At 35.1% G+C, this 10936-nt stretch overlaps 1 long non-coding RNA gene across 1 annotated transcript; it reads right to left on the reverse strand.

Moving 5' to 3' along the window:
* Window positions 1–5083: 5083 nt before the first annotated feature.
* LOC118355222 (uncharacterized) lies at window positions 5084–7131 on the reverse strand. The gene is made up of 3 exons (XR_004817263.2): window positions 6770–7131; window positions 6208–6296; window positions 5084–5953 (listed from the first exon to the last, which is right to left on the reverse strand). It is a non-coding gene; the product is annotated as an uncharacterized LOC118355222 (long non-coding RNA).
* Window positions 7132–10936: the final 3805 nt, after the last annotated feature.

The following is a 10936-nucleotide window of genomic DNA, read 5'->3' on the forward strand; positions in this document are numbered from 1 at the left end:
CACTAAAACGTTCTCCACATTGGCAATAAGGCTGTTACACTTTCTGTCATTTGTGTGTTCACTGAAGCAGCACTTGTAATTTCCTTCAAGAACTTTTCCTTTGCATTTACAGCTTAGTTAACTGTTTTCTGCAAAAAGACGTAGCTTTCAGCCTATCTCAGCTCTTGACATGGCTTCCTCACTAAGCTTAATTATTTGTAGCTTTTGATTTAAAGTGAGAGATGTGTGACTCTCCTTTTCACCTGAAACCTCAGAGGCCATTGTGGGGTTATTAATTGGCCTAAATTCAGTATTGTTGTAGCTCAGGGAATAGGGAGGCCTTGAGGAGAGGGGAAGAAATGGGGTAATGCCTAGTGGTGTAGTCAGAACACACACATTTATTAATCTTATATGGGGTGTGATTTGTGGTGCCCCAAAACAATTATAATAGTAACATCAGAGATCACTAATCACAGATACATTAATAATGAAAATGTTTGAAATATTTGCAAGAATTACCAAAATGTGACAGAGAGACATGAAGGGAGAAAACACTGTTGGAAAAATGCTGATAGACTTGCTAAACACAGGGTTTGCACAACCATCAGTTTGTTTAAAAAAAAAAAAAAAAAAAGGGCAGTGGGATGCCTGGGTGGCTCAGCGGTTGACCATCTGCCTTTGGCTCAGGGAGTGATCCCAGGGTCCTGGGATCGAGTCCCACATTGTGCTCCCTGCATGGAGCCTGCTTCTCCCTCTGCCAGTGTCTCTGCTTCTCACTGTGTCTCTCATGAATAAATAAATAAAATATTTTTTTTAAAAAAGGCAGTATCTGTAAAGCAGAATAAACTAAAGTACAATGAAATGAGGTAAGCCTGTGTTTGAGATATTTACTGTATGATTTGGAGTTGTTTACAGTAATCGCCATTTACCTAACACTTATCCCAACTCTGTATGTTAGGTAATATGGTCTTACTTTATAGATAAGGAAACTGAGGCCCAGGGGAGTCAGATTCAAAAGCACCAGAGCTTGGGTACTTCCCATTCAGTTATATTTAGTTATTATTTCTAATCATTTCATTTGCTAATTTTATAACAAATTAAGAGTAAGCTCCTTGTAGATGGAAATACTAGCAGTGCTCAGTTTTGTCCTTCACAGCACCAAACACAGCTGTGAGAACTTCATCATTATTCATGAAATGCTTTTACATGATAAGGACATATTCTGTTGAAAGTTGTGACATTTGGGAAAAGAGCCATTAAATCCATGTTTCTAATTAAAATATGAAAATATACTCCCTGACTTAAAATATGCAATTTTGATTGATATTAATGTAGTAATTGTTTTGGTGTCACAGTACTTTAAAATGGAAATGCTTATAAGAGTTTATAACACTTCTAATGACTCCAGGGTTAAGCACAAAGTATACTCCTGTGCCTAGAGATTTCATATTGACTAAAGCACCTACTCATGGTCAATGAGATTATTTAAGGTACAGATTCATGTGATGGTTGTTTGTCCAGAGTTCCAAAGTTCAAACTGTTTTTCTTTCACATGCAAACTTCCTCTGAGCACTTTGCATTTTATAGACCAAACAAACTGACTCAGATAAGACGCTGGCTACTCTCGGGGGAGTTCCTGAAGCAATGGTGTGTGATACAGCTCTGCTCACTTTTGATGAATTCCTCCATGAAGAACATGTTTTCCCCGCCTCGCCTGTGGTTGATACCACCAGGGAGCAATTCTACTGTCACTGATGAATGCTAGGTAGGTCAGACCTTGTCAGTGCAAATGAAAGTCTTGTGATTAGTATTCTGTACCTTCTTACTAATGAACCTTCTAATCATGAAATCTGTCTGTACTCATAATGTTCTTCTAACTGCTAAGTGCCCTTGAAAGGTTAGATAAGTGGGAAATCGTACCATTGGGTTTTTTTTTTTCCTTACATCATGCCTTTCCAAATTAGTTTTGGACTTACTATTTATGACTCCTAGGATAAGAATTGGTCAACATTACAACAGTGACAACCTTGGTTATACAATTACAACATGACAACAGAAGTTACAAATACACAAAAAATGTGTACAGTCATAATAAAAAAAATGTTTTTGGAAACATTCAAACTTCTTGGAAAACATTTTGACAGTAGAAAAAAATATATAAGAATATTTGTACCAGACTCTGCTAGGAAAACATCTAATTAGGAAAAAATTATAGGTGAAAGATGTTTTGTACCAAGGAGAATTTAAAAAGTGACTCTGAGATAAATGTTTAAGGAAAACTCATCCGTATAACCTGAGTAGCTTTTGGCTTAAATTCAAGAGTATGTTTTCTTAACTGCACAAGGATTTATTTGTAATTGTTCCAGATTATTTGCATATTTCAGTAAATCTAAGATCTCATCAGTTGTAAGGTATACCTTTATTTTATTCACGACTAACAAAGAAAAAATACTGCCAATTAAATTATGACAAGATACTAATTGTAAGTCACATCAGAGATGTTCAAATGCAAAGAAAAGTACTTCTTAGAATTGATGAGATAAGGATTGTTGTAAAAGGGAGGCCTAGTTGGCTCAGTGGTTGAGCATCTGCCTTTGGCTCAGGGCATGATCCCGGAGTCCTAAGATAGAGTCTGGCATCGGGCTCCCCGCAGGGAGCCTGCTTCTTCCTCTGCCTGTGTCTCTGTCTCTCTTATGAATAAATAACAAAAATCTTTTTTAAAAAAAAAAGATTGTTGGGGCAGCCGGGTGGTCCTGGAGACCCAGGATAGAGTCCCACCTCCCTGCATGGAGCCTGCTTCTCCCTCTGCCTGTGTCTCTGCCTCTCTCTTTCAGTCTGTATGTCTCTCATGAATAAATAAATAAAATATTTTTTAAAAAGATTGTTGTAAAAAATATGGATGCTAGGTGGTAGGAGTGCAGGAAACCTTCTGTAGTAACATCATCTTTCCTGACCAGCATTAAACAAAAACTGTATTCACCAGAACATAAAAATGAGTAGAGTCTATCTGAATTTACACATCCCTTTCTATTATTTTTGTCTGAGGAAGTACTCTAATCATTTCTGTTAGTGAAATACTAGTAATTTGTTCCATTAGGTGATCCAAGGGTCAGCAAATTTCTATAAAGGATCAGATAGTAAATATTTTATAGTTTGTGAACCATATAGTCTCTGATGCAGCTACTCAAACTTAGCCAGTGTAGCACAAAAGCAGCTATAGACAAAACTTTAGACACTAAATTTTAAATTTCTTATAATTCTCATGTATCATGAAATTCTATTCTTCTATTGTTTTTTTTTTAAATCACTTAAAAATATGAAAATATTCCTGGGACCTGTTTGGGGAAAATGGAGTACACATACTTTCTCCTATTCCTGCTGGTAATTACAACTTAAAACCCTGGGCATTTTATGTAAAACAAACATAAAGAGACTCTGAAAGATAGAAGAAAGCAGACTGGCTAGTGTACTCAGGATTCAAGAAATGACACAATAATTAAGTTCCTTGGGTGTTTTGTTTTGTTTTGGTTTTGTTTTGTTTGCCATCATATATCCCAGACTTGGAAGTGAAAAAAAACAGTAGCTCAGAAGTGTCAGTGGATGCAGATGAACAGAGCTCCAGCAAAAGCCTGCCCCGTTTAGCCAAAAGACCAGGAAAGAAGCAACCTAGCAAGACAGAAAACTTTCAAACAACCCCTCAACTCTAGCCAAATACCATGGAAAAAAGACTGTGGTCCCACTTCTACCAATTCCAGCAAAAGTCAAGTGGGGAGCCTAGACTTTCATTCCATCAGGCCGAACAAGTCACCCTAACTTTCCTGCTGGGATATTGTCAGAGAAGGCTACACAGGGAACTAGGATTTATAGCCACTGGGTGGTACCAGGCTCTTTCCCCATATTGCCAATGGAGACTATATGGGGAGCCTATATTTCTATGTTCAGCAGTTGTGAAGGGTCATCCCTTCCCCCTGAGATGGTTTCAAACAAGCCTTACAGAAAAGTTAGAATGTTTGCCACTGCCCAGAAGTAATGAGGCCACTCCCACTGCTATAGTGTTAGTAAAAATGACACCAGAGCAACAAGACATTCTTTTTCTCTCAGCCAGAAAGGTATACACCACTCTTGGATGTCAACAGGGTTGAGTGAATAATCTAAACTTCTACCCACCTGAGAGTAATAATATACCCACCTCTTTCCCATGCAGTAATATCAGAGGAAGCCACCTAACACAGAAGGGTTATGTAAGACCCAGAATTTCTTAACATAATATGCAGATTTCTGGATTTCAATTTTTAAAAAATTACTCTCATAGCCAGAACCAGAAAGATCTCAAACTGAATGAAAAAAATAGTAATAGCAATCAGTAAATGCCAACACCAAGATGAAAGGAATGTTAAAATTATCTGACAAATAATAATAAAGCTATAATAAAAATGCTTCATTGAGCAATTACAAACATCCTTGAAATAATTGAAAGAACAAAAGCCCTCAGGAAAGAAAATAAAAAGTCTCAGTAAAGAAGTAGAAAACATAATGAACCACATAATGAACCAAATGGAAATTTTAGAACTAAAAACATAATAATCTAAACAAAAAAATAATGCTATAGTTAAAATGGAATTATAACCCACACCAAGACAGAAAATAAGAAAACAGAAATAACAAACATAAAATAAAAGCTATAATGGCAGACTTACACCCTAATGTATTAATAATTATAATAAATATAAATAGACAAAATTTGTCAACTAAAAGACTGAGGTTCATAAACTGAATCTAAAATCATGGCCTAATTATATACTCTTTCTTCATAACAATGTAGGCAGATTGAAAGCAAAATGTAAAAGGATATATAATGCAAACATTACTTTAAAGGAAAACAGAAATGGTTATGTTAATATTATTTAAATTTGACTTCAAAACAAAGTCAAGTCCCTGAGAGAGAAACATTATACATACATACCAGAAATAAAAATACAGACAATCTTTAATGTATATATACCAAAAGTTAGGGCTGCCAGAGAAGTAAAGCAAAAGCTGATAAAACTGAAAAGATAAATAGACAAGGCTGTAATTATGGTTAGGCACTTCAGCACCTCTTTATTAAAAGCTGATGCAAAAATGTGGACAGAAAATCAGCAAAGAAATAGAACTCAAAAGCATAAAAAACATTGTGATCTAATTTACATTATAGACTACTTTACCTAACAATAGCAAAATATACATTCTTCTCAAGCTCACGTGGAACGCATATCAAGATAGACCATAACCCATGCAATAAACAAACCTTAATAAATTGGAAATCATTGAAATAACTTCTTTTCTAACCGTAAACAAAAAAAAAATCAATAACAGAATGATAACAGGGATAATCTCTAAACTTAGACCCTGAAAAGCATCTAATGTTGCTATCTTACCAACTGGCTGGTTAGTTTCCTCATAGAATGTTTCTGTGTTGTTTTCCACTGCTCTCAGTTTGGACTTCCAGGAGCAGCAGTAACTAGGTAGATAAACCTTGGTGATTGGGGGTTCATGTTGTGGGTCCATGAATGGCTTTCATCTCTGTGCCCATGGCTTCTCTATTCCTGTAGTCTTTTTACTAGCATTGGAGTGGCTGATGACAGAGGCTGATTGATGACAAGTGGGTTGACATTTTGTCTGTCTAGTGCTTCTTCAATAGTGGCTACTTTTAGATGGTGATTTACAACTATAGGGGTAATCTATTGCTATGTAACAAAGTCCTCCAATATTTGGCATCTTAAAACAACAAACATTTATTATCTTGCATCAGCTTATGTTTAGAAAAGCAAAAGCACCTGGTTCTAAGAGTCCCTCAAGAGATTGCAATAAACTTGTTGCTTAGGGTTGAAGTCTAGATAATGCATTCACATGGCTGTTGGCAGAGAGCCTTTTTTCCTCACCACATGGGACTCTCCACTGTTTCCTGTGTCCTCAGGATATGGCAGCTGGCTTCCTTCAGAAAGAGTGGTACAAGAGAGAAGCAGTAGATAAGTATAGTGCCTTTCATAAGCTAGTCTCCAAAGTTGCACATCATTACTTTTCTTTTATTCTATTCATTTGAAATAAGTCCATCCCAAACTCAAGGAAAGGGGAACAAGGCTCTACCTCTTAAAGAGAGAAGAAATAATTTTTGGACATGTAAAGCCACTACCACAAGTGGTACAAAGGTCTTTATACCATGTGTCCACTTTCTCTAACCAGACCTACCTCTTTCTGCAGGTCCGTTAGGTTCTCTGAGAAGCAGACAGAGAAACGGAATTAGAAGAAAGAAATTGTTGGAGGAGGGGAGGTAACATCTGTAAAAGACAAAAGGAAGAGATAAAATTTGGCAGAGGATTGACAAATTATGAAACATGACAGACAAATTGCCAACTCGATGAGGAGTTCTGAAGGAAATAACTCATTAGAAGAACCAGTAAGAGTGGTCTTACTTTGGACAGAAATGACTAGATCAATTCTACTCAGACATTGGCTTCCTTGAGAAGAGCATAATCTTTGCTTAAAAGTTAAGGCAGTTTAAAAATAAATAAATAAATAAAAATAAAATTTAAAAAAAAAAGTTGAGGCGGTTGTTGAATAAGTAAAGAGCTATAGAATATCCATAGAAGCTAACCATATCCTAGAAGCATCAAAAGGAATCTGTTTCAATCCTACCTGGGTGGCTCCTGATACAACTTGACCTATTTTGATAGTAAATGGGCAAGTGTAACAGCTATGGCAGGGTGAACCAAGGGCTCAGAACCCTCACAGATCAGGGTCTGAGTCTTACCACCAATAATCCATCTGGAGGAGCTGAGGGTGAGGCTCTAAAATTCATAATGAGGAGAGAAATTAGGAAGATCAGCTCTATCCTTGGATTATTTGCAGGGGGAAGTGCTGTGGTTAGGGCCACTTTTGTTCTCCTTCAAATTTCCGCCAGAAGAGGCCCTCTAGGATCCTAGAGAAACTGCTCCTGGAATTTAAAGACATGAATCATATCATCACAAGTCCCATAAAAGCTGAATTATAAATTACATGAGGTTTTTAGTGTACCTGTGCCCTCTGGCCCTGCTCATATCTAATCCACAAGGTAGCATTTCCATTTCATTTTTAGGTGTTGAGTTATATAACTTCTTTATATATTTTAGATACTAACCCCTTATCACATATGTCATTTGCAAATATCTTCTTTCCATTCAGCAAGTTGCTTTTTGTTTCATTAATGGTTTCCTTCACTGCACAAAAGTTTTCTAGGGATGTACTTCCAATAGTTTAATTTTGCTTTTGTTTCCTTTGCCAAAGGAGACATATCTAGAAAAATATTGCTTAATGACCAATGTCAGAGATATTAGCATCAGTAATTGGAATTTTTGGGTTTCAGGTCTCATATTTACTTCTCTAATACATTTTGAGTTTATCTTGGTATATAGTGTAAGAAAGTGGTCCAGTTCCATTCTTTTTCATGTAGCTATCCAGTTTTCCAAGCACCATTTCCAGTTTCCCAGTGTATATATAGTCATGCCTTCTTTGTCATAGATTAATGTGATCATAAAAGAGTAAGTTTATTCCCAAATTTTCTCTTCTATTTCATTAGTCTATGTGTCTATTTTTGTGCCAGTATCATACTCCTTTGATTACTACAGTTTTGCAATAGATCTTGAAATCTGGGGTTGTGATCCCCCAGTTTTTATCTTTTTCAAGACTGCTTTGGCTGTTTGAGGACTTTTGTGGTTGTGGTCCCATACAAACTTTAGGTTTATTGGTCTAGTTCTGTGAGAAATGCTGTTGGCATTTTGATAGGGATTGCATTAAATCTGTAGATTGCTTTGAATAGTATGGACATTTTGACAATATTTGTTCTCCCAGTCAGTGAGCATGGAATATCTTTCCATTTGTGTCATCTTCAATTTCTTTCATCATTGTTTTACAGCTTTCAGAGTACAGATCTTTCACCTCTTTGGTTAGGTTTATTCTTAGGTCTCTTGTTATTTTTGTTATAATTGTAAATGAGATTTTTTTTCTTAATTTCTCTTTCTGCTACTTCATTATTAGTGTATAGAAATGCAATTGATATCTGTATATTAATTTTGTGTCCTACAACTGCATTAATTTATTTACCAGTTCTAGTAGTTTTGTGATGGAGTCTTTAGGGTTTTCTGTATATAGTATCATGTCATCCACAAATAGTGAAAGGTTTACTTCTTCCTTACCAATTTAGATGCCTTTTATTTGTTTTTCTTATCTGATTGCCATGCCTCAGCCTTCAGTACTATGTTGAATAAAAGTGGATATCCTTCCTTGTCTTGATCCTGATCTTAGGGGAAAGCTGTATTTTACTATTGAGGATAATATTGACTGTGGGTTTTTCATATATGCCCCTTATTATGTTGAGATATGCTCCCCCTAAACCTACTTTGTTGAGGATTTCCATCACAAATGGATGCTGTACTAGTCATATGCTTTTTTTGTATCTATTCAAATCATCATATGGTTTTTATCCTTTCTCTTGTTGTGATGATGATGTAGCACATTGATTGATTTGTGAATACTGAACCACACTCACATCCCAGAAATAAATCCCACTTGATCATGGTGAATGATTTTTTTTAATATATTGTTGTATGTAGTTTGTTAATATTTTTTGAGGATCTTTGTATCTATGTCCATCAGATACTGATCTGTAGTTGTCTTTTCTGTAGTGTCTTTGACTACTTTTGGTGTCAGTGTAATGGTGACCTCATAGAATGAATTTGGAAGCTTACTTTCCTCTTCTTCTTTGAATAGTTTGAGAAGAATAAGTATTAACTCTTCTTCAATTTTTTGGTAGAATTTACCTATGAAGCTATCTGGTCCTGGACTATTTGTTGTTAAGGAGTTTTTTAAGTCACTGATTCAATTTCAAAGCTAGTAATTGGTCTGTTCAAATTTTCTATTTCTTCTGATTAAGTTTTAGAAGGTTATTTGTTTCTAGAAATTTATCCATTCTTCTAGGTTGTCCAGTTTGTTGACTTATAATTAATCATAATACTCTCATATAATCCTTTGTATTTTTATGGTGTTGGTTGTTATTTCCCTTATTTCATTTATGATTTTATTCATTTGAGCCTTCTTTCTCTTTTTTTTTAATGAGGCTGGCTAAAGGTTTATTAATTTTGGTGATCTTCTCAAAAAAACATTCTCCTGGTTTTATTGATCTGTTCTATTGGGTTGGGGTTTTTTTGTTTTGTTTTGTTTTTTTTGTTCTTTTGTTTGTTTGTTTGTTTTAGTTTCTATTTCATTTATTTCTGCTCTACTCTTTATTATTTCCTTCCTTACCCATGGTTTGGGGTTTGTCTGTTCCTCTAGTTCCTTTAGGTGTAAGCTTAGGTTGTTTGAGATTTTTCCTTGTTGTTTTGTTTTGTTTTGTTTTGTTTTTGAGATATGCTTGTATAGCTATAAACTTCCCTCTTAGAGCAGCTTTTGCTGCCTCTCAAAGACTTTGGACCATTGTGTGTTCATTTCATTCATCTCCATGTATTTTTTTTTATTTCCTCTTTGACTTCTTAGTTGATTTCTAGCTTCCTTAGCATTTAGTAGCATTTTTTTTTAACCTGCATGTATTTGTGTTCTTTCCAGATTTTTTCCTGTGGTTGATTTCTAATTTTATACAATGGTGGTCAGAAAGGATGACTTTGATCTTTTGAATCTTTGGAGACCTGTTTTGTGGCCTCATATGTGATCTGTGCTGGAGAATATTTCATGTGCACTTATAAAGAATGTGTAGTCGCTCTTTGGGGATAGAATGTTCTGAATATATCTGTTAGATCCATCTGGTCCAATGTATGATTCAAAGCCACTGTTATCTTGTAATTTTCTGTTTGAATTCTCTTTCCATTGATGTAAGTGGGGTGTTTAAGTCCCCTCCTACTATTGTATTACTATCAATTACTTCCTTTATGTTTGTATTAGCTGTTTTATATATTTGGGTGCTCCCATGTTGGATACATAATATTTGCAATTGTTATATTTTGTTGTTGGATTGTTCCCTTTATGATTATATCGTGTCCTTTTTATTTCTTGCTAGTCTTTGTTTTAAAGTCTATTTTGTTCAATATAAGTATTATTACTTTGGCTTTTTTTTTTTTTGCTTCCATTTGCATGATAAATATTTTTCCATCCCTTTGTTTTGTTTCCCTTTCACTTTTAATCTGCATTTGTCTTTAGGTCTGAAATGAGTCTCCTGTAGGCAGTATGTCAATTGATCTTGCTTTTTCTTTTAATCTATTCCATGACCTTAAGTCTTTTGATTGGGCATTTAATCTATTTATATTCATTTATTTATAGGTATGTACTTATTTCCATTTTGTTACTTGTGGTTGATTTTTTAGTTCTTTTCCTTTCTTCTTTTGCACTCTACTCTTATGGTTTGCTGGCTTTTTTTCTTCCTGGCTTTTTTAAATGATATACTGGATTCCTTGCTGTTTATTTTTTAAATATTTATTACTGGGTTTTCACTTGTGGTTACCATTAGATTTGCATTTAACATCCTATGCATATAACAGTCTCTACTGTTGATGGTCACTTAAGTTTGAACCCCTTCTTTTCTCCTCACCAGTCCCCCATGCGTTAGGTATCATTCTTTATATGGTGTCATACCTTACATCAATTTATTTTGTGAGTCCCTTGACAAATTTTGATAGATGTCCATATTTTTACTACTTTGGTGCTTCCTACTTCTCTTAGTCCTTTATATAGTCTTTCCCTTCCACTCAGAGTCCCCTTTAACATGACTTCCTTTAACTTTTGTTTATCTGGGAAACTCTCTCTCTCCTTCTATTCTGAATGATAGCCTTGCTGGATTGAGTATTCTTGGCTGCAATTTTTTTTTCTCTCAGTACTTTGAATATATTAAGCCACTCCCTTCTGGCCTGTAAAGGTTTTGCTGAAAAATCAGGTGATAACATTATCTTTTTTCCCT

This window comes from Canis lupus, chromosome 7, assembly GCF_003254725.2.
Source record: "Canis lupus dingo isolate Sandy chromosome 7, ASM325472v2, whole genome shotgun sequence".
NCBI classification, from domain to species: Eukaryota; Metazoa; Chordata; class Mammalia; order Carnivora; family Canidae; genus Canis; species Canis lupus.